At 47.4% G+C, this 25,071-nt stretch overlaps 1 long non-coding RNA gene across 2 annotated transcripts in view; it reads right to left on the bottom strand.

Moving 5' to 3' along the window:
• Window positions 1-25,071, bottom strand: part of LOC134957076 (uncharacterized) — a 398,476-nt gene that overhangs the window by 300,495 nt on the left and 72,910 nt on the right. For both annotated transcript variants that reach the window (XR_010186436.1, XR_010186437.1), the window contains one exon: window positions 7,212-7,305. This is a non-coding gene — a long non-coding RNA (uncharacterized LOC134957076). The remainder of the gene's footprint in view (window positions 1-7,211; window positions 7,306-25,071) is intronic.

The raw sequence follows: 25,071 nt of genomic DNA, 5'->3' as shown, positions 1-25,071 counted from the left end.
AGAAAAACTCAGGGAAATCATTGCAAAATGGCTTACCCACCTTTGGGGTATATTTAATAAGATTCATATTTGTAGGGATTTGGTGGGAGATTAAACACGAATTTGGTGGGAGATTAAACACGAAAACTTTTTAAATAAATTGCATGTAATTTACTAAGGTGTCGAGTTGTCTTCATTTGTATTTTCCGATGTCGATGTGATTCGTATTGTCGGGCAGTGTTTTTTACGGGAGTGATTAGTAAAACACTGCCGTACTTAACACAATGATTCCCGGCCAGATCAGTAAGATCCGTGCAGGGCTTCATTGTGTACATTGTATGAAGTCTGAAAAGTGTTAAAAATCTTTAAAAAAAATTGCGTGGGTCCCCCCTCCTAAGCATAACCAGCCTCGGGCTCTTTGATCCGGTCCTGGTTGCAAAAATACAGGGGGAAAATTAAATGGGTTCCCCCATATTTCATCAACCAGTACCGGGCTCTGTGCCTGGTCCTGGTGCAAAAAAATATGGGGGACAAAAGATGTAGGGGTCCCCCGTATTTTTAACACCAGCACCGGGCTCCACTAGCCAGAGAGATAATGCCACAGCCAGGGGACACTTTTATATAGGTCCCTGCGGCCGTGGCATTACCCCCCCCCAACTAGTCACCCCTGGCCGGGGTACCCTGGAGGAGTGGGGACCCCTTAAATCAAGGGGTTCCCACCCTCCAACCACCCAAGGGCCAGGGGGGAAGCCCGAGGCTGTCAACCCCCATCCGTGGGCGGTGGATGGGAGGCTGATAGCCATAGTGTAAAAATAAAGAATATTGTTTTTTGTAGAAGAACTACAAGTCCCAGCAAGCCTCCCCGCAAGCTGGTACTTGGAGAACCACAAGTACCAGCATGTGGGAAAATAACGAGCCCGCTGGTACCTGTAGTTCTACTACAAAAAATACCCCCAAAAAAACATAAGACACACACCGTGATAGTACAACTTTAATTTACATACATGCACACTTACACACATACATACTTAGCTATGTTGACACGGAGCCCCTCGGTCCTCTTCTCCAGTAGAATCCACGGGGTACCTGTAAATAAAAAATATACTTACAAACAATCCTGTGTAGATCGGGTCTCTTCTTTAAGTTTGTAATCCAGGGACTTGTTAAAATAAAAAAAACGAACAACCCGAACCCGTAGCGTAGCGACGCTCCATTGTAACCAATGATGGGGACTTTGCGGTCTGCCGTTAACCGCAAAGTTAATTGGGGTCACCCACAAGAATGACCCCAATTAACTTTGTGGTTAACCGCAGACCGCAAAGTTCCCATCATTGGTTACAATGGAGCGCCGCTATGCTACATTGTAACCAGTGCGCTCCTCTGATTGACAGTGCAGGAGCGCACAGCCAATCAGGAGAGTGCCATGATGCGGAGCTCCCTGATTGGCCTGCGGGACCTTCACTGACAGCAGTCACAGGGGGTCCCGCCAGTCGGGGAAAGGGGTTCCATGTGCAAACATGGGACCCCTTTCAGTTCGTGGTTTGGGTTGTTCGTTTTTTTATTTTAACAAGTCCCTGGATTACAAACGTAAAGAAGAGGACAGATCAACACCGGATTGTTTGTAAGTATATTTTTTATTTACAGGTACTCCGTGGATTCTACTGGAGAAGAGGACCGAGGGGCTCCGTGTCAACATAGCTAAGTATGTATGTGTGTAAGTGTGCATGTATGTAAATTAAAGTTGTACTATCACGGTGTGTGTCTTGTGTTTTTTGGGGGGTTTTCTTTTTGTAGTAGAACTATAGGTACCAGCGGGCCCATTATTCTCCCACATGCTGGTACTTGTGGTTCTCCAAGTACCAGCTTGCGGGGAGGCTTGCTGGGACTTGTAGTTCTTCTACAAAAACCAATATTCTTTATTTTTACACTATGGCTATCAGCCTCCCATCCACTGCCCACGGATGGGGGGGACAGCCTCGGGCTTCACCCCTGGCCCTTGGGTGGCTGGATGGGGACCCCTTGATTTAAGGGGTCCCCACTCCTCCAGGGTACCCCAGCCAGGGGTGACTAGTTGGGGGGGTAATGCCACAGCCGCAGGAACCTTTATAAAAGTGTCCTTCGGCTGTGGCATTATCTCCCTGGTTAGTGGAGCCTGGTGCTAATGTTAAAAATACGGGGGACACCTACGTCTTTTGTCCCCCGTATTTTTTGCACCAGGACCAGACGCAGAGCCCGGTGCTGGTTGATGAAATATGGAGGGATCCTATTCATTTTTTCCCCTGTATTTTTTCAACCAGGACCGGCTCAAAGAGCCCGAGGCTGGTTATGCTTAGGAGGGGGAACCCCACCCAATTTTTTGGGGGAATTTTAACCCATTCACACCCCTTTCCACTGATAAGCATGCACGGATCTCACTGATCCGTGCATGCCTATCAAAATTTGGATTAAAAAAAGCAGGTTTATTTGAAAACTGTTTTTTTTTACAATTTGTAACATTTACCAGCAGAGTTTGGCTATTTCCGGCAGTGATTGTGAATACGAATTTTTAGTAAATTACCGAGTTGAATAAAATAACAGGTGTGTTTGACCGATAGTGTATTCATTCGTATTTTTTTTCTCTGCCCTCAAAAAAAATACGAATGCCCTCATCACTGCCGAGATTTGAGTTTAGTAAATTGCTGAGATGACACTTTGAACAAAAAACACAAAATCGGCCAAAATCGGGAGCTTAGTAAATATACCCCTTGGACTCTCATTGGGATTTGGGATTTCTGACAATGCTACCAATATTGTGAGAGCATTACAGCTAGGTGAATTCCAATATGCCCCATGATTTCTTCACACAATTAACTTGGTGGTGCCAAATCTTTATAAAAATTGTAAAGGGTGTGCAGCAGATGCTCTCTGTGGCCCAAAAAGATTCAGACCATTTTTGCCATTCAGCAAGTGCATGTAGAAGATTGCAGCATCTGCAAGAACTGTAGAATTTGTCCTGCCACCAGCTGAAGCAAGAGGTAGTAACAAGGTGAAATTCAACCCTTTATATGCTTCAGCGGATGAAGGACCAGCAAAAGGTCATCCAAGGCTACATAACATCCTATGACATAGGGAAAGGAGGGGGAATGCACCTTAGTCAAGCACAATGGAGAACACTGTCTGTTTTGTGCAAGGTTCTCAAACCCTTTGAAGTTGCCACATGTGAAGTTAGTTCAGACACTGCCAGCTTGAGGGAAGTAATTCCTCTTAATAGCTTTTCTTAGAAAAGCAGCTTGAGAAACTGAAGGAGGAGCTGCAATTAAGTGATTCCAATGAGCATGTCAGACTTGTAGATCAAGCCCTTCATTCGCTTCACCAGGAAGCAAGGGTCATCAATCTCTTGAAATCAGATCACTATATTTTGACGACCATACTTGATCCTAGGTTTAAGTCTTACATTGTGTCTTTTGTTCCAATGGACACAAAACTGAAGAAATGCACAGAGCTGTTGGTGAGCAAATTGTCAGCTGAAGTGGAACGTGACACAGCAATGGCTGCCAGGAAAAAAATGGTAATGCAGATCAGTCAGCAAAAAATTTTGACATCTGGTTCAGACTGAAGGAACTGCCTACAATTATTGACATGTCTATCGTGACTCCATATCATATGGCCACCTTTTGAAGAATGATTGATGATTATTTTAGTGATAGCATCCAAATAGGCATGTCAGGCAGTCCATTCACTACTGGCAGGAAAAAAAAAAGTCAATTTGTAGTCCCTTGCACAAACTGGCTTTGCTTTACTTAAATTGGCCACCCTCCAGTGTGTAATCAGAAAGAGACAGACAGGAACCTTGTCAGCAATTAGCATAGAAGATTACTTCCTAAAAATGTGGAAAAGATGATGTTCATCAAAATGAATTACAAATTCCATGAGGTAGAACTTTACTGGCAGTTACGTCAAAGGTGCTTGTAATGATTTATTCCAGTGGGGAAGACTTAATTTTGTGTGCAGAAGAGGATGTACACACTGATGGGGGTGAGGAATTGGATGATGATGACGATGGCAACATCTTGCCTATGTAGATCCATTTTGTGTATGTAAATACAAGTGGCAGCTTGTTTTGTGGGGACTCAAACAAACCAATCATTTCAGCCCACAAGTGACAGTCCCTGTCATGAAGTGATTGGTTTGTTAAACTGTGCATGTCCTGTTTAATTTATACAATATAAGGTTGGGTGGGAGGGTCCAAGGCCAAATCCTTCGTGCACCTCTTTTATTTCCATTATGCACTGTTTGGAGCATTGCTGACTGCCTTCTTGTGTAGATGACAAACATTTCCTGTCTGCCACTGCAGTGCCACTCTGTTTCATAGATGTACCATGTGGGAAGTTCAAGTGCTACATGTTTGTGCCATCCACTGCTGTCGCTTAGTTAAAGGGGGTACACTCATAGCGATTCGGGCTCAGCGCAATGTGTGCTGAGCCCGATGTGGGCTTAGCACACATTGCAGCGGGTGTCTGTACACACACTGCGATGGGTGCTAGCCCATTCCTATCTAGACTGCAAGGCTCAATGACAGCCTTGCAATCTAGCAAGATCTTGACTGCATGCACACTATGGGGTAACACACGGAGTGATGTGTGCTTAATTTCTAAGCAATCTAATCAGACTGTTTAGAAATTAAGCAAAAATCGCTATGTGCGTACCTCCCATTAGTCATCCAGCTACCTCAGTGCAACTTTTTGGTCTAAACTGGATGAAAACAATATTGTGAGCTATGAGGTGCTCAAAATTAACTGGAAATGAGTGGAAATTAATGTTATTGAGGTTAATAATACCGCAGGAAGAAAAACACCCTCAAATTCTGTGATTTTCAAAGTCATTATTTTTGAAGAAAAAAAAGTAGAATACGATCCAATAAAATAAATGATGTATGGAAATCGTTTTTTATAAAGAGGACTTGTGTCCTACAACATTAATGATACGAGAATCTCCAATTCTGGATAACAATTGGACATCAGGTCTGTTATGACCTTTAAAGTCTACCATTCCCAGTCAACCAGTGCCAGATTAATACCCACATGGGCCTGGAGCTGAAATTTATGAAGGGCCTATCGTGTGCCTCTGCAACAGAGACGGATTAAGGGGGGGGTATGATATCACTGGCCAATCTCTCTCAGGAACCCCCGCGCCTTCAGGCAACCACAGTAGTGCTTTTTTTGTACGGTACCTCAGCAGTGGAGGGAGCTTAAAATGGTCAAGAGAGTGACTCAGCTTCAGATTGCATTGGCACTTTTGGAAATCGGGGGAACAGCTGCAGACGGACCCGGGGACGGAGCTTATTGTGGTCCGGGGACGAAACTTATCGTGGTCCAGGGGCGGAGCTTATCGCGGACCGGGGGCGGAGCTTATCGCGGACCGGGGCGGAGCTTATTGCGGCCCAGGGGTGGAGCTTATTTCCAAACTGGATACGAGCTTCAGTTGACAGCGCAGGGTGGGAGGCGACTGTGTTCATCTGTTGGTTGATTGAGACGGAGGGCATAGGCGGAGCCTTGCCTGGCAGTGACTTGGCTAAAATCGAACAGGAGAATGCTATTGGTGATGACAGAAAAAAAGTTTTTTTTTCTCTCATCACTATCTGAACTAAAGGGAATGCTGTGGGCCTGTTTTCAATGGGGGGCCTGGAGCTGCAGCTCCATCCGCCCCATTGTTAATCCGGCCCTGGGTTCACAGAGTCAGAACATTTAACTGTTGACTAATGGACGCTACTGTGTTGTGTAATGTGACTAATGGACGCTACTGTGTTGTGTAATGTGACTAACACGTGCTACTGTGCTGTGTAATGTGAATAATGGACACTACTGTGGTTGCCTGAAGGCGCGGGGGTTCCTGAGAGAGATTGGCCAGTGATATCATACCCCCCCCCCCTTAATCCGTCTTTGTTGCAGAGGCCCTTCATAAATTTCAGCTCCAGACCCATGTGGGTATTAATCTGGCACTGGGTGAACCAGATTGAAAGCAAAATAGGCTACAACATAAGGAGCTTTTTGAACCAGTCCAGAAGTCACTGCTAAAGGTGCAGGCAGGTATCATCCAATTATAAAGCCAATAAGATATAACACTACGAAATTGTTGTAAAGTTAAAAAGTGCCTTTTTAGAATTCTTAAACCCCTGAAGAAGTCGATATTGACAAAACGCATAGGGTCATCTAATACGAGCCCTCACTTAGTGAAATTGACATACCTCCCATGAGCTCACACCTTTAAGGTACCCCGAAACCACATCTTTGAGACATGGGACCTCATTCCGAGTTGATCGCTAGCTGCTTTCGGTCGCAGCTTGGCGATTATGTGAAAAAGCAGCATTTCTGCGTATGCGTACAGGCTGTAGTACGCACGCGCGAAGTACTTTCACACAAAACTATGCAGTTTTACACAAGGTCGAGCAATGCTTTTCTGTCGCTCTGTTGATCGGTGAGTGATTGACAGGAAGTGGGTGTTTCTGGGTTGTAACTGGCCGTTTTCAGGGAGTGTGCAAAAAAATGCAGGTGTGACAGGTAAAATCGCAGGTGTGCCTGGGGAAACGGGGGAGTGGCTGGCCGAACGCAGGGCGTGTTTGTGACGTCAAAGCAGGAACTAAACTGAGTGAAGTGATCGCAATGTAGGAGTAGGTTTGGAGCTGCTCAGAAACTGCATGAAATTTTTTTCGAGCAGTTCTGCTAACCTTTCGGTCGCAGTTCTGCTAAGCTAAGATACACTCCCAGAGGGCGGCGGCCTAGCGTGTGCAATGCTGCTAAAAGCAGCTAGCGAGCGATCAACTCGGAATGAGGGACAAAGTCTGTTATAATAGGCCCTGTACAATTTGGAACTATACATAGCACACTAAGGAAAAACATCATACATCTCTATCAATTCATCGGTTCCTGCTAACAGAGGTGCCTCCTGTAGTGCTGCTGAGGGAAGAACGCTGATTAAGGACATTTTTTTGGTATCAATATATATATAGATATATATATATATATATACACAGTATAAACTAGATGTCTTTCTTACTATGAAAGAAGTGTGCGCACTTACAGTATGGAAGCTGTGTTGCATTTTGGGCAAATAGAGTTTCTCAGTTCCATAGTATTGTACTGATTTTTTTTTTTTACTATCTGTAATGTACATAACCCGACACTAACTATTTTTGTTAAATTAAATTAACTTCAGTACATTTTGCATGTTGAGAACATAATTTTAAAAATACTTACTGGAAATTGACCTTACGGTCCTGCACATATATCTGCTTTTTTCACTGCTTTTTCATAGCTGCTAAATACATCACAGTCACTTGGCCTTTGCTATCTGTGGTACAAAACATGAATGCTTTTACTTCTTCATTACTAGTTTAAACAGGAGAACATGCTCTAAAAAATGTTGTTAAGCTTATACAGGAGTCGAAACAAAAATAATTTACTATTTGTGTTAAAAAATTTAACATTAATCGTACATACCTACAGGGCTTTATTTAGAATCACACACTATGCTAATGTGAGCGCATTTGGCCATGTTTTAAGTACTGTGCATGCATCTGATTCACACTGTGCATGCGTCTGATTCACACTGTGCATGTGTCTGATTCACACTGTGCATTCATCTGATTCACACTGTGCATGTGTTCTGATTCACACTGTGCATGTGTTCTGATTCTCACTGTGCATGTGTTCCGATTTACACTGTGCATGTGTCTGATTCACACTGTGCATGTGTTCTGATTCACACTGTGCATGTGTGCTGATTCTCACTGTGCATGTGTTCTGATTCACACTGTGCATGTGTTCTGATTCTCACTGTGCATGTGTTCCGATTTACACTGTGCATGTGTCTGATTCACACTGTGCATGTGTTCTGATTCACACTGTGCATGTGTTCCGATTTACACTGTGCATGTGTCTGATTCACACTGTGCATGCGTTCTGATTCACACTGTGCATGCGTTCTGATTCACACTGTGCATGCGTTCTGATTCACACTGTGCATGTGTTCCGATTTACACTGTGCATGCATCTGATTCACACTGTGCATGCGTTCTGATTCACACTGTGCATGTGTTCTGATTCACACTGTGCATGTGTTCTGATTCACACTGTGCATGTGTTCCGATTGCTACTCCACCAAGACACAAAATGAATTTGCATGCAGGGAGTATGGTTTTAAGTGGGTGTTCCTGGGGGTTATGTCACTGACCGTGGCTGCAGCTTAAGACACACAACCACTCAAATGGAGAAATTGCACCTGCCATAGGGACTGGTCCAAGTATCCATGGTGCACCTAAGAGATAGACTTTCACAGGCGCAAGACGCTGCAGCGCCACTACATTAGCATTAAGACACAGGCGCGACTGTTATTTAGGCACAGAGGGGTACATTTACTAAGGTGGGAGTTTTTATAGAACTGGTGATGTTGCCTATAGCAACCAAATCCGATTTGATCTATCATCTTCTAGAAGCAGCTAGATAAATGTTGAATAGAATCTATTGGTTGCTATGAGCAACACCACCAGTTCTAAAAAAAACTCCCACCTTAGTAAATTTACTTCACTGTTTTTACAGTTTGATTTTCTTAAAATTAGGGCAATTAGACAGCTACTAAAATGTGTCAAAGAGGGTAATGAGGGGTACTCACGGAGCGATATTCTAAGCAATCTGACTAGATTGCTTAGAATTTAAGCAGGATCGCTCCGTGTGTACCCCATACAGCGATAGCTATCGCTGGGTGGAATGAGCGGCCCCCCGTCTCCCCCCGCACGCTCAGCACAGATCGCGCTGTGCTGAGTGGCGGGAGAGATGTGTGCTGAGCGGTTCGCTCAGCACACATCTCTCGCACATTGGCCCGTCTATATGGGCCTTTAACCTCTCCCAATCATCTACCTAGTTTAGACGTCAAAATGATCACTTTGATAATAGTATTGTTTGTGTTTAGGGAAGTTCTTTGTGCTAATGTCAGTATTAAGTCCTAGCATAGAACCATTATATCTGTTTGAACAATAGTCGTGTACGCCGTATCACAGTTACTAAATCGTTACATTGTATCATACAATGGTTACATTCCACTACATCAAATGTGCTTATTTTCCTTCCAAAGATTATATGACCGTCAACACATTCAACTATTGTGCTTAGAAGTTGTTACAATGATAGAGCTCAGTATAAGTACTTGAATTAAAGTAGCCCATCCACCCCCCTCCTTTTTCTTTTTACAACATTAGAGATTGCTTACATTGTAATTGTGTTGCACATTGCCTGCATGTACATTTGATGCCTGTGTGCCTTTTAGCTCTGCTGTTAACAAAGAAAGAAAAACACCATACATATAGCAGTCTAAACCTCTAAACATCAGCAGATTCTTCAGGTGTAATCATTATTTTGGCAATTACTTTGATTTATCAACAAAAAGTAATTGATATACTGAAAGAGACAGCATGAGACTTTTTCTCTACATATGAATGGTCCCCATAAAAGAACGAAAACTTACGGAACATAAAATGACTGGGGAATCAGGAAGACGTTGAACAACAGGTAATTTTTCCAAAGCTAATTGTAAAGCAAGAGGTAAATGGGTTGTAATGTGATATTCTGAATTTGTACTCAATTAACGTATGTCGATCAAAGTTAACTGAAATATTAAAAGGCAAAATATACAGGACTCATGTTTAGCAATTAAAATATTGCTAGGTGACCTGGAAAACATGAACTGCTGGGGGTCCGTGAGTATCGAGTTTGGGAACCACTGATTTAGAGTAAATCATGTTTCAACTTTACTTAAAACATTTCTACTTTTACCACCTAAAGGATTAGTCAATGAGGTTTATAGTAGGAGCTATATACATTTGCTAAATATCCTGATCAATATCATGTTTGCAAATAACACCTGCTTTATACTATAATATTTTCAGTGCTTATTTTTGGATTGCCCAATATAGGTCCTTATTCATTGTTGTACGTTAATGCATTTGAATCTGCGATCTGGTAAGGAGTTACTGTGCAAAAATATTCTAGTGCTGCTGCAGTTTTGCAGCCTGAAACATGCCCCTAAAAAGGTTATGACTATGGTGGCCAATCCCTGAGATCAGGATTGGCGGGATCCCAGGATTTTGGCAAATAATTGTCCGGTTTTCAATCCCGGGACAGGAGCTTCCAATCCCGGAGATTTCGGGATAAGGAAGCCCCTTTGTTTTTTCAGTACCAGGCAGCGTAGAGCCTCCTCAGGAGGGTCAGGCGCTGCCCGGCTCCTTCTACTCTGCTCCCCCCTGCCCCGGCTGTGCGCACTGTGCACCGTGACATGAAGTCAGAGGTCATGCTGCGCAGCGACTCGGAGTCCAACCTCCCACCCATCCAGATGAGGGTAAATTATGTGGACTGGGTAGGGTGGGGGGAGCAGGGGGCAGACATTGAAAAGAAACCAATCCCGGGAATCCCGGCATTGATCATTTTTCAATCCCGATTCCTAGGATTGAGAAAATGGCCTGGAATTGGCCACCCTACTCATGACATGCCTGGGCTTTTTCCGCAACTCCCCATTTCCTCCCCCATAAGCCTCCTAATTCTCACTTTGCGCATAACTTATCTCTGTGAGTGACATCGCTAAAATACCCTATGCATGCGCAGGGCAATTTAGACAAATGCACAGATTGCCAATAACCGATCAACTACGAAAATATCAGCATAGTGTACAACTTTCACGCCCATTGTCTTTATTCTTGCAATTATGTTGCTCAGCTACCAAAATGCTCACTGATGTTTTCGGAATGTTTGTTTATAGCATCTAAAACAAACCTTTAACACAATTTGCAATTTCTTCAATACAGAAATAAGACACCTTAAACACAAGAACTGTACTAAATCCTGCAACAATCACACAGATTAATTATTATGCAGTTACAGTCTGCAGCGAGTTTGCTCCCTGAAGACTTCCATAAACTACTGAACCATAAGGTGATAATGAATGGCAGTGACTTCATGGGTCTTGACCAAGATGGATTGGTACACAATGCTTGTTTCCTAGTCTATACATCCTTTGCTGTGATTTTGATGGGACTGTTTCAGTTTTTATACCCTGAAATGGCCTAGTGAAATGTGTGCATATATGTAATAATGTTTGGTAAATATGGTGGATAGGGGTTTAGTATGAAATACCTACAGTCAAAATCCCAATGGACAAAATACCGACAACAATTGACCGATGGTCAAAATCCCGATAAGGTCAAAATACCGACATTTAAAATGTCGTCAGGGGTTTAGTATGAAATACCTACAGTCAAAATCCCAATGGACAAAATACCGACAACAATTGACCGATGGTCAAAATCCCGATAAGGTCAAAATCCCGACATTTAAAATGTCGTCGGGTCAAAAAGTCGACCTTCATCTATATATATATATATATATATATATATATATATATAGTAAATGCCGCCAGTTCATGATTTATAATACTATTATTAATAACAGCATTTGTCCTAAAGTAATGATCCACAGTACTTTACAGAGACTATTTAGCCATTCACATCAGCACCTGCCCCAGTGGAGAATACAATCTATTTTCCATACCAACTGTATACACGCTAGGGTTAATCTTGTTGGGAGCCAATTAATTTAACAGTATATTTTTGGATTGTGGGAGGAAACCGGAGCACCCAGAGTAAACCCACGCAAGCACAGGGAGAATATACAAACTCAACACAGGACTGGTGAGAATTGAACCCATGACCACAGTGCTGTGAGGCAGTAATGCTAACCACTGCACCATCCGTGCTGTCCCCGTGCTGTTAATGTATGTAGCAAAGCTGGTGGTGCCTTTCTTTAGTTTCATATACTCCCAGGGTTTTCAATTGAAAAGAAGATTATGGGGACCAAACAAAAATGTCTTGGATGCTCTTGATTTAATTTGACTCTCTATATTGACACTGCATCTGGCGGAGGCTTATAAAAAAATCAGCTTGACTATGTAATGTTTAAACTTTGTTAATCCATTTTTAGAGCACTCTCTGTTAATGCCAGAGCACTTGCTTACACTAATGTGTCAATTTGTGACCACACAATAAGCTCACATCTTCCAAGTTACTGGTGAGACTTCTGTATCACCGCTTTCTCACCTTGTGTCAATGTAATGAAACTGTGACTCTCTTCCACCAATCTACCTCATTAGTGAGCATATCGAGTGAAAATAACAGTTTTTAAATTAAATTGACATATATTTCAAAATGAATAGACTCCTCATTTTGTGATTTATTTTGACAACCACTCAGAAACCTTAACAGATATGTCAGCATGTAATTTTCTGCACCAAATGCTAAAATTGCTGCTTGAAAACATTGCTAGCAGACAGTAACAGAACATCACTCATAATGTATTTAAGGCTTCGTTCCGCACGGCTGGTGTAATAAGGAGATTTTTGAAGTACGGTATCTCCTGCTCATTCTCTGTCACTTAGGTTTATATCAGGCAAAACTTTAAATGATCATATAAATACTAAAAGCTGCAGTCGCATTGTGAAATTGGTTTCAGAAGGCAATTTCTGCTGATGTCTCTTTCCACCTATACCTTAAGTATTTCTTCCATTTTCATATGCAAATGTAATCCTGTAGATTTATGAAATTAGAGGTGGTATGTGCAACACCACCACTTCTCAGCACACACACACACACAACATCCTAATTCCACTGCAATGTCAATCACTTTGCTCATGAGCAACTGATTGACCATATTAATTTTTTTCATGTAGTTCATTCCCTAACAATACTGATAAAAGTAGCATATGGAAGAAGGAACATCCTTTTGGTTTAACTGACAGCCACAGCTCAGCTAAAACAATGAGTGCTGAATGCAGTCGTCCTCTGAAGAAATTGTGTCTTATCATGATGAAACGCATCAGAGGGTTTAGATTGAGAATCTACAATCTCAATCTTGCCATACAAAGATGTGTAAGCACAATAGCGGATGCTGCAGTCCCACCAGTAATTGTAAGTGGTATTCAGAGAGACACTTCACTCTCCACATTAAAAGTGTCCTGGCGTCTGATTGTGACAGAATGCACTTGGGGGGAGGGTTTCCATCAACCTTACATGCAGTAGTCACTGTACAGTATGTAGAAGTGGTGCTGTTTTGAGAAAAGCAGCAGGGATGCAGGATGAGGAGCTAGCTAAGAACATGGTAAGCCTGATAGGAGAATTTACTGTGCATATTTCATCTAAGGCTCTGTTTTTAACTGAAAGAGCGATGGTGCAGTTATGGAGCCTCTATAGAATATGAGGATTTCAATTTAATCTGTGAGGTTATATACAGTGCTGTTGCTTCCTAGTTACACACTGACAGCTATGGGGCAATGTGATAATGTGCAGGCATTTGATACGCTGACTCCATCTGTGTCTGGTGTTACAGAAGTTGATAAGAGATTGGTGAACCTGTCCTTGACTCCTCAGCATACTGCAGATGCATATAGTTTGCAGACTGGCCTTGCTGATCGGGTGTAGTATGTCTGACCAGCGGTCAGGAGACCGTCGGTCAGCATACCGACGCCGGGATCCCGGCGGGAAGGGGCGAGTGCAGCAAGCCCCTTGCGGGCTCGCTGCGGGCTCGGTGGCAACCTGCGGTCGCCACGGGTTCTACTCCCACTCTATGGGTGTCGTAGACACCCACGAGTGGAAATAATTCCTGTTGGTTGGCATGCTGACCATCGGGATAGTGAGGGGCGGGATGTTGGTGGAGGTCATGTGACCGTTGGACTCCCAACCGCCGGTCACATGAATACCACCCTTGCTGATCCTTTGCCTAAGCCTAAGCTTGCAGTAGCGTGCAAGGTGGCAGTCCTCAGAACCTTCCTCCTTTATGTGGCAGTTTATCCAAGTACCACATGGGAAGTTGTGTGACTCTGAGATGTAACATTTCTCATATGCTAAGCCTTGTTGGACTCCTAGCATCCAGGAATTATATTGAGTTGTGTAGGAAGGTCTGGCCCCTAATATCTTTGCTTCACTGAAGCTTTGGATCCAAGAGTCAGTAACAGTCCTGCTACACCTAGATGTTAGATAACCTTCTTAGTTGTAGGCTTATCAATGTGGTGGCCGACAGTAGTATGTTTCAGTTTCGGGGCGGACTAGCCCTGTGCTGGGCGTCCCCCCGCATGTCAGTGTGAATGATCGTAGCTGTGCTAAATTTAGCACAGCTACGATCATCTCAAAATGAGGGACAATATTCCTTTGAATCAATAAATTTTCTGATAGGAGAAATAGAGGCTAAAAAACGTTCACTTTCTTCTTCTTTGTCTGTTCCTGTCTCTGCATGCTTCATAAATATTAACATTAAAAGAACAACCAAATAGAAATAGTGTACTGTGTATTAAAAAGGTTGTTTCACCCATGGACATAATGGGGCAGGATGTAATGCCGCCCAAGATCGCCGACATGCGGGATGCCAGCTGAACTCTTACTTCTTTAAAGGGGCAATCGCCTACAGGGCAAAATGCCTTGTGATTGCCCCTTTAAAAAAAGTCAGAGTTTGGCCGGCATCCTGCACGTCGGCTGAACTTGGATGGCATTACAGCCCACCCTATGTGTCCAATGAAACACTTTTAATAATTACAAAATGGACAATTATAAAAATATCAATTATCACAGCAATCAATAAGTGTATTAGATACAAGATTAGGAATGGGGAACCTTTGTTGAATTACACATCCCAGCATGCCATGCAACATTTTTAGCATGGCCAAACCGCAAAACTGTTGCAGGGCATGCTGGTATGTGTAGTTCAGCAATAGCTGGAGGGTCAAAGGTTGCCCATCCCTGTACTAGATAATGGACAAAATACATGAATAACCAATGTTAGTAATAATAGTTAATGCACACCAAATATAGATCAGCTGTATGAATTTGATCTGCTGCACAGCTGTGCTGTAGCTCTGTTTTGCGGTCCGGTATTGTCAGTACTAAATTGCAATATAAATAGATGCCTCCTGCGGATTCTCTGATCCGCAGCTGCGTCTGAAGTTGCAGAATCCGATCATTGGCCATCTGAGTAAGTCTGGGTACACACTCACCGATGTGCATCCAATATATCGTCCGAACTGGCAGATTGGACAATGTGTCGTATACATCAGCAAGTGTGTATACCCTATATCATTAATTATGCGCGCTCTCGCGGTTCGTTAATGAGGTTGAGGTGCAATATCTTTCAACTTGAAATCTAAAGATATTGTATGAGACGGCATGCACCTGGATATGGGTGCACTGACGAGACGCAAATTATATCGTTCAGTGTGTATGAACGATATTGTTTGTGGGGATCTTGTACAAAGTCACATACATCAGCAAGTGTGTACCTAGCCTAACCCTCAGGTTATTCAGGATGTCTGGTGTAATCACACTGCAGAGACTAGTACATCTAAATTGGAAGACCCTGGCCTCTGCACACCTACTCATATGCTCATTGCCGCCCTCACCCTACCCCCAATCAGGCTGCTCAGTCTAGGGCGCTGCAAGCGATACTGCAGAAGGAGATGTGAACATGGTCAGAGCAGATCTCACACCATTGGAGACAGCCCACGCATGCCAGAGATGCTACCAGCATCTCAGCCCAGCGATCGCCTCTGCCTGATTGACAGGCAGAGGCGTTTGCTGGGCGGGAGGGGGTGGGCCAGCGGTGTTGGGCCGCCATTTTGGGAGTGCAGTCTGGGCAACGCAGGCGTGCCAGACCGTGTGGGGGTGGGCCGTGGCAGCTGCATGATGTCACACGCAGCCGCTGCAACCCGGAAAGCGACAGGTAGCTCCGCCGTGCAATGCCTTTGTACCTGTGCGGTGGGGGGAGAGCCATGTCAGGGTGGCTGATCGTAGCCGTGCAAAAAAAAAAAAAAGCAGGACGCTACCTGTCGTTCTACGGGTTGCATAGGCTGCGTGTGACGTCATGCCCCCGCCATGGCCCGCCCTCCGCATGGTCTTGGAACGCCTGCATTGCCCGAACCACGCCCCCCAAAATGGCGGCCCAGTTCCGTCAGCCCGCCCCCTCCCACCCAGCGAACGGCTACAATCAGGTCTGAATTAGGCCCACAGTGTGAGAGATGATGAACAACTGTACATAAACTCTTTTATACAGTAAGTTTGTGAGAGACAATTACTAAATGGGCCAGTATAATTCAATTATTACAGTAATCGATAGATGTGTTAGAAGCTAGCTAGAAGACAAGAAAAATGAATTACCAGTAGTAATATTGATTCTGGTAAATCAGCATCAATGGCACACATAGCTGCTAAACAGCGGTGCTGCAGCTGTATCTATGGTATCCAACCTGGCAGAATAAACTGCAACGCACTGCGTATACAGTCTAAGCATAGCCTATATTACTTACTGACACATGCTAAATATTCAGCTCTAGGTTCCCCTTTCTATTCACGAAAACAAGCTTGTCAGCAAAGTGTGCTGTACAGTTACATCTTTGCTGCAATGCCATACAAATGTAAGATTTACACCATGCACATTCTATGCCATAACACACTTGCAAATGTACAGTATTATGCACAGTGTCGGACTGGAGCAAGAAGGGCCCACCTGGGAAATGCAGTGGTAGGGACCCATGCTTAAGGGTGTGGCCAGGCAATAGTGGAGGTGTGGCCAACCACCACAGAGTCCCGGCTAACCAGTAGAGAGTGCATGGGCTGGGTTCCTTGATAGATATATATATATATATATATATATATATATAGTAAACACTGCTTGTGCATGCATGATAATGTAGAAGATTAATAACAGGAGGAGGTGGGCCCACAGGCAGTGGGGCCCACCGGTGGTTTACCCTGTTGCCCTGTGGGCCAGTCCAACCCTGATTATGCAGTGTGTATGTATGTAAATATGGCACACCGCCCAGCATAAAAGTGTAAGTAATGTACCATCCTGATAATCACACACAGCAAATAGGTACATGGGCGACTCTCACAGTTCTTATTAGGTGTCTATTTACTAAGCCTTGGATGGAGATAAAGTGGATGCAGATAAAGGGGGACATTTACTAAACAGTGATAAGAGCGGAGAAGTGAGCCAGTGGGGAAGTTTTTGAAACAAATGGGTGTACTGCAACTTTTGAATCACCCTGTATTTTATATATGCTGTATATATATATATATATAAATAATGTATATATAAATAAATATATGTGTTACGTGCAGTGCTGCAGCTGCATGAAGTTTTGCATTAAAGCGGCCTTCCCCCTCTGGCTCGTCTGATTGGTGCTTGTATCTCTTATAAGGCAGTTAGTCCCCTTGGGGGAGAGAGGAGAAGGAGGTATTGGCAATGCAGAGGGAGATAGGGATGGAGAAGTGACCTCAACTAGTGGGAAAATAATGACTTTTGTTTTAGAGACATTATGTTTAAGGAATCTCGGCATCATCCAAGAGGAGATGGCTGATAACAGTTTATGACCTGGGAGGGGATGGAAGGGGAGAGGTCAGAGCAAGAGAGATACATTTGGATCTTATCAGCATATAGGTGGTATTGAAGGCTGAGGGTGCTGATTTTCTCACCATGGAAAGAGATTTAGGGGAAGGAAAGGCCAATGCTAAGGATAGAGCCTTGGGAACACAGCTCTTGCCATGTTTGAATGGGTTTTCTTTTCTCAGAGCAGGGCCATAAGTAGAAATATGCGACAAGTGCTGTTGTACAGTGCACAGGACCCTGTCCAGATCTTGCCAATATTGCTGCTCCAGGCATGCTCACTGCAGTCTATACAGCTGCTTAGAGTGCTGGCGGCACCGTCCACTCTGCGTAGTTTCATGATGTCATGCACTAAGGGGGCGGTACCATCACAGGGTGCATTGCATTTACATTTATTGAGTAGTGGAGAAAACCCTACAGTTAGCTGAATTCATTGTCTTCCTAAAAAAGCTGATCTACAAGTGGGTCCAATGCTAAAATAAATGGACGCAGTAGGGTTTTTTTAGGGGGTGAGGTGGGGGGGGGGGGGGGGGGGAATCAGAGCACCCAGAGAAAACACAAGTAGATCATACAAACTGCACAGATGAGTCCATGATCAGGATCTGAACACACAACCTCAGTGCTGTGAGGCAGTAATACTAAGCACTACACCACCCACCCATTTAACACATTCCTACTCAGGGACGGAATAAGCCTTAGGGGGGCCAGGGACACATAATACAGGGGGGACCGGGGCAAAAGGGAGGGGAATTAGTTGTGTATATTTAATTTAAAACTATGGTGTATAGTATATTTAAACTAATAGTTTAATAATGCCTGGGTAATGTTTATAGTTCCACCTAATTGAGAGACAACTATTTTATAAAGTTTTCTTGTAGTGGAACAAAGACAACTTAAACAACCTTAAAATACACATAGAAAAATAAGAATAGCAGCAGCCTCTGTTCTACTTACACACTGGGATAGTACTCAGGAGGACTACTTGGTTCTGCTTCTGCACATGAGACAGAGCTAGTGATGTCGATATGCTCCAGCTGGGGGGGAGGGGGGCTGGCAGAGGGGGCCCTGGGGTACAGTATCCCCAGTGGCCCTCTCTTAATCTGGCTATGTTCCTACTCCTTTTGTAGGAGATGAGCACATCTTAGCTTTCTCTTTTTGGAAGTCCAGTTGCATTACTTCCTACTGTCCTTTTTGGCCAATGTTCCATCATCTCACCAGTGGGTCAAAGTGTCCAACTGTTGGGAAAGGGTTGGACTAAATGTTGGGAGGTATGCAGCAGGTCATACAACAGTACAGGGTCCTCCTGGATATTCCAAAAGTGTTTGTAATTATATATGGCTAACATTTAGAACACCCTGAAAATACTTAGGGGTACATTTTCTCATGGTTGGGTTTAGCAGTGTTTTCTACCATCAGCAATTTAGATGATGCTTTAAGAGCCGCTAGTAATGGGTGGCAGGATTAAATTGGCCAAAACACTGGCAACATTATTTTATTGCTATAATTGGGTGCTAATATGTTTATTTGGTTTAAGACAGCAATATTATGCATTCATTATATTAAATTGGCAGTATGAAATAATTGTTGATTGATGTTAAAAAAAAATATTTATGAAGGGGGCAACAATTACTATTTCATAGGTGGGTACTATTTATAGATGCCATAAAATAAGAACTGTAACCCCTGTCATCATTTTTTTTAACCATTTAACAATTAATAATATTGACCCTTTAGTATAAATTACTATCACATTACTTTCGGCACCAAATAACAAAATTAATAAATTATATATTGCCCCCATAATAGCATAAATCTTTAATCTGAGGAACATAGGGGTATATTTACTAAAATTTGTATTTGTGTCGATTTGGAGGGAGATTAAACATGAATGACATCGAATGTGTGAATTTGCATCTTTTTGAATTTTTTATGCCACATTTACTATGCTGTCGTATTCTGCATTTTCGTTTTTTCCAATGTCGATGTCATTCGTAATTTCGGCCAGTGTTTTACGGGAGTGATTAGTAAAACACTGCCGAACTTAACACAATGAATCCCGGCCGGATCTGTGAGATCCGTGCAGGGCTTCATTGGGTACCTTAAAAAAGTGTTTAAAGAGTTAAAATAAAATAAAAAATGCTTGGGGTCCCCCTCCTAGGCATAACCAGCCTCGGGCTCTTTGAGCCGGTCCTGGTTGTAAAAATATGGGGGGGAAAATGACCGGGGATCCCCCATATTTTAACAACCAGCACCGGGCTCTGCGCCTGGTCCTGGTGCAACAAATACGGGAGACAAAAAGCGTAGGGATCCCCCGTATTTTTTGAACCAGCACCGGGCTCCACTAGTCAGAGAGATAATGCCACAGCCGGGGGACACTTTTATCTTGGTCTCTGTGGCCCTGGCATTAAATCACTAACTAGTCACCCCTGGCCGGGGTACCCTGGAGGAGTGGGAACCCCTTAAATCAAGGGGTACCCCCCTCCAGCCACCCTAGGGCCAGGGGTGAAGCCCGAGGCTGTTTCCCCCATCCAAGGGCGGCGGATGGGGGGCTGATAGCCAAGTGTAAAAATAAAGAATATTGTTTTTTGTAGTAGAACTACAAGTCCCAGCAAGCCTCCCTGCAAGCTAGTACTTTGAGAACCACAACTACCAGCATGTGCGGGAAGAAACGGGCCCACTGGATCCTGTAGTTCTACTGCAAAAAAATACCCAAATAAAAACAGTACACACACACCGTGATAGTAAAACGTTATTACATACATGCATACCGACACACACATACTTACCTATGTTAACACGAAGCAGTCGGTCCCCTTCTCCAAGTAGAATCCACGGGTAACCTGTCAATAAAATTATACTCACAACAATCCAGTGTAGATCGGTCCTCTTCTACTTGTAATCCACGTACTTGGCAAAAAAACAAACTGAAAAACCCGAACCACGCACTGAAAGGGGCTCCATTGTATCCAATGGTGGGAACTTTGCGGTCAGCGGTTGAGTAACCTCAACTGCTGACCGCAAAGTTCCCACCATTGGATACAATGGAGCGCCTATGCGCTACATTGTATCTGCAGTGCGCAGCCTGACTGTCAGCTCAGGAGCGCACAGCCAATCAGGAGAGTGCCAAGACATGGCGCTCCCTGATTGGCTGAAGGGACCCTCTTTGACAGGAGTCACGGGGGGTCCCGGCAGTCGGGGAAAGGGGTCCCATGTGTAAACATGGGACCCCTTTCAGTGCGTGGTTCGGGTTTTTCGGTTTGTTTTTTTGCCAAGTACGTGGATTACAAGTAGAAGAGGACCGATCTACACTGGATTGTTGTGAGTATAATTTTATTGACAGGTAACCCGTGGATTCTACTTGGAGAAGGGGACCGACTGCTTCGTGTTAACATAGGTAAGTATGTGTGTGTCGGTATGCATGTATGTAATAACGTTTTACTATCACAGTGTGTGTGTGTGTGTGTGTGTGTGTGTGTGTGTGTGTGTGTGTGTGTGCACTTGTTTATATATCCTAACGGGGACAAGGGCCAGACAGCACACCAACACTGGCGGGACCTCCGACATGGTGGGGACCTAAAATGAGGTCCCCATGAGTCTGACCCTGGGAGGTGATGGGGGAGTCATGTCTCAACTACCCAGCATACAATTCTCGCAAGTCCCAGAGAATCACGTTTACCAGACTGGAATGGGTTTCGGTGTGTATGCAATGCAGAGTGTGTTTAAAGCAAACACTTCCCCAGCAGCGCTGTGGAGCATTCCCCGAATAATCTCCGGTGCTGCGGTGCCACCGGGGGGGGGGGGGGGTTAGGGCGGCCTGCTCGCTCCGCTCCGGTCGGGGGACTTGGCCCGGGGCGGGGGACAGGCGAGGCCCTAACCCTCGCCCTCCCTCGCTCGCCAGCCAGCCAAGTCCCGGCCGGGGACTTGGCCGGAGGCGCCCCGTCCGCCCGGCGCGTCAGCGCCTCCGAGCGCGGCGGAGCGCGGAAGGGGGGTCCTTCCCTGGTCCGCCCGGGGGCCGACGTGGACTCCCTGGCCGGGCTTAATAGTCGGGGGCGGGTCCACCGGGAGGGGAGGAGGGGCCTCGGGCCGTCTGGACGGGAGCGAGTCCGGGCCTCGCCTCCTGCCCGTCCCCGGCCGGGTCAACCCCCGGTCCGTGCGGCGGCTCCACGGCCTGGGCTTCCCGTCCAGCGGAGGACACCCCTACTCTCGCCTGATCTTCACCCGGCGAGAGCCCGGGCCGCAGAAGCCGGAGAGAGCCCGGGCCGCGGAAGCCGGAGGGAGCCCGGGCTGCGGAGGCCGGCTGGAGCCCGGGTTGCGGAAGCCGGCGAGATCCCTGGCTGTTCTTCTCTTCCATCCATCCGTCCGTTATTTCATTTGCTGTCTGTATGTACGGAGCCTGTGCCGCGGATGCCGGAGGGAGCCCGGGCCGCGGAAGCCGGAGAGAGCCCGGGCCGCGGAAGCCGGAGGGAGCCCGGGCTGCGGAAGCCGGCTGGAGCCCGGGTTGCGGAAGCCGGCGAGAGCCCGGGCTGCGGAAGCCGGCGAGATCCCTGGCTGTTCTTCTCTTCCATCCATCCGTCCGTTATTTCATTTGCTGTCTGTATGTACGGAGCCCGGGCCGCGGAAGCCGGAGGGAGCCCGGGCTGCGGAAGCCGGCGAGAGCCCGGGCTGTTCTTTTTTTTTTTTTCATTTATTTCCCCCCACCAGGGTGCGCCGACGAGGGGAGACGCCTCCCCGCCGCCGCCGTACCGGACACATCGCAAATTCACAACGGTGGATTATTATTATTATTATTTTTTTTTTTTTTTACGCGGCCAGCAGGGGGCGCCGCGCGCGCGGACTGGCGCTCGTGAACACTGCATTTAAATCGGTGGTGTGTTTTTGTCTTTTGCCTGGTTTTTTTTAATCTCAATCGTGTATTACCTCGGCTGGCCAGCGGGGGGCGCCGCGGCGGGGACACGGGCGGACCGGGTACATTTCATCTGTTTGGGGCGAGTGCTTTTTTGAATTTTTTTTATCTTTTAGTCTCGTTCCGTTCTTCCCTTCAACTGGCCTGCGGGGGGCGCCGTGCGCGCGGACCGGCGTCCACCCCTGGCCGCTCCGGGACTTTGCATTCAAATGGGTGGGGTGTTTTTCATTTTTTGCCCTTTTTTTTCACTTCCCCCCTCTCAATCGTGTATTACCTCGGCTGGCCAGCGGGGGGCGCCGCGGCGGGGACACGGGCGGACCGGGTACATTTCATCTGTTTGGGGCGAGTGCTTTTTTGAAATTTTTTTATCTTTTAGTCTCGTTCCGTTCTTCCCTTCAACTGGCCTGCGGGGGGCGCCGTGCGCGCGGACCGGCGTCCACCCCTGGCCGCTCCGGGACTTTGCATTCAAATGGGTGGGGTGTTTTTCATTTTTTGCCCTTTTTTTTCACTCCCCCCCTCTCAATCGTGTATTACCTCGGCTGGCCAGCGGGGGGCGCCGCGGCGGGGACACGGGGGAGGGTTCATCCGGGCGGACCGGGTACCTTTCGTCTGTTTGGGGCGAGTGCTTTTTTGAAATTTTTTTCATTTTATTTTTGTCATCCCTTCGACCGGCCAGCGGGGGGCGCCGCGCGCGCGGACCGTCGGGGCCCGGGGCCCTGCGTCCCACTTACTTTCGCCCGACGGGAATCGTTTCTTTTGTTTTTATCCGAGAGGACACACGGAATCTGCACCCCCCGCAGTGGCGTCAGGCGGCCACCGGGGGGCGCCGCGGCGGGGATCGGGGGGTCGCCCGGGAGCCGCCTGCCCGTCCGCTGGGCCAAGGGGGCCGGGGCGGGTCACGCGCCGCCGTTCCCCCCCGATCGTCTCGCTCCGAGCCGCCTCTGGCCACCGGGGGGCGCCGTCGGGTGGCGCGGGGGCGCCCCCGCCGCCCGCCGCCTCCCCCCGCACGCGTCGGGCCTCCCCCCGGGCCCCCGCGGGCCGGGGGACGCGGCCGGCGAGCGTCGGACTCCAGCGCGGAAGTGTCGCGGATGAGTGCGGACCGGGGCGCCCGCGGCCCAGCGGCACTTCCAGGGGCTCGGGGAGGAGATGGTTGAAGCCTGGGTGAAGCGCGCCCTCGGCCGTCCGTGTCGCTACCCGCCGGAGAACACCTCCGCCGAATCAGTAGGTACCAACGAGGCGAGCGAGAGAGCCGGGACTCTGTCCGGGGCCGAAAAGCCTGTTTCCCTGGAGCTTTTGCGAAAGGACCCGTGAAAGAAGATGCGCGGAGCTCAGAGATCAGCATGGGCAGGGCCTTCTTGCATCCGATTTTGCCCAGGCAGGGCTCCAGGAACCGGGTTACAAAAAGCAAAAAGCCCTGGAGCTCAAACGAAAGGTTTAGTGACAAGATAGCCGTGGAGCTCCGATAACAGCATGGCAGGACCAGGATGGGGCCTATAAAGGGTCCACGGCGGGCATCCGTTGGAGCCCGACGTACGGGCCGGGCACGTCTCCTTCTCCCCCGGAGGCAGCGCCCCCCAGCGGGCCAAATCGGGTACTGCAATTTGTGGAAGTTTCGCAGATGAGTGCGGACCGGGGCGCCCGCGGCCCAGCTGCACTTCCAGGGGCTCGGGGAGGAGATGGTTGAAGCCTGGGTGAAGCGCGCCCTCGGCCGTCCGTGTCGCTACCCGCCGGAGAACACCTCCGCCGGATCAGTAGGTACCAACGAGGCGAGCGAGAGAGCCGGGACTCTGTCCGGGGCCGAAAAGCCTGTTTCCCTGGAGCTTTTGCGAAAGGACCCGTGACAGAAGATGCGCGGAGCTCAGAGATCAGCATGGGCAGGGCCTTCTTGCATCCGATTTTGCCCAGGCAGGGCTCCAGGAACCGGGTTACAAAAAGCAAAAAGCCCTGGAGCTCAAACGAAAGGTTTAGTGACAAGATAGCCGTGGAGCTCCGATAACAGCATGGCAGGACCAGGATGGGGCCTATAAAGGGTCCACGGCGGGCATCCGTTGGAGCCCGACGTACGGGCCGGGCACGTCTCCTTCTCCCCCGGAGGCAGCGCCCCCCGGCGGGCCAAATCGGGTACTGCAATTTGTGGAAGTTTCGCAGATGAGTGCGGACCGGGGCGCCCGCGGCCCAGCTGCACTTCCAGGGGCTCGGGGAGGAGACGGTTGAAGCCTGGGTGAAGCGCGCCCTCGGCCGTCCGTGTCGCTACCCGCCGGAGAACACCTCCGCCGGATCAGTAGGTACCAACGAGGCGAGCGAGAGAGCCGGGACTCTGTCAGGGGCCGAAAAGCCCGTTTCCCTGGAGCTCCTGCGAAAGGACCCGTGGCAGAGTAGGCACGGAGCTCGGAGAGCAGCAGGGCCGGAGCTCGGAGAGCAGCAGGGCCAGGGCTCCCTCCCTTCCATAGGCTGCCCAGGCAGGGCTCCAGGAGCCCGGTACCAGCTCTCCCCGTCCGACAGCCTCCTCTCTGGAAGCGGAGAGCGGACGCAGTCGGGCTCCCGGACCGGGGCCCTGGGAGAGGGTTTGGGAGAGCCCTGCCGGGAGCCACCGGGACGGGCCCGTGCGGACGGGTGCGCGGCGCCCCCCGGTGGTCGAAGGCGGAACCGCGGAGGTCTCTCTATCTCTCTCTCTCTCTCTTTCTCTCTCTCTCCGGGACTCCCGGCCTCCCGTTCCCCCGACTCCCCCTTCCGAGGCCGAGACGGGGC

The sequence above is a fragment of the Pseudophryne corroboree genome, chromosome 9 (genome assembly GCF_028390025.1).
Source record: "Pseudophryne corroboree isolate aPseCor3 chromosome 9, aPseCor3.hap2, whole genome shotgun sequence".
Lineage (NCBI taxonomy): Eukaryota > Metazoa > Chordata > Amphibia > Anura > Myobatrachidae > Pseudophryne > Pseudophryne corroboree.
The sequence above is the reverse complement of the archived record's forward strand: the minus strand, read 5'-3'. Positions and strand labels throughout refer to the sequence as shown.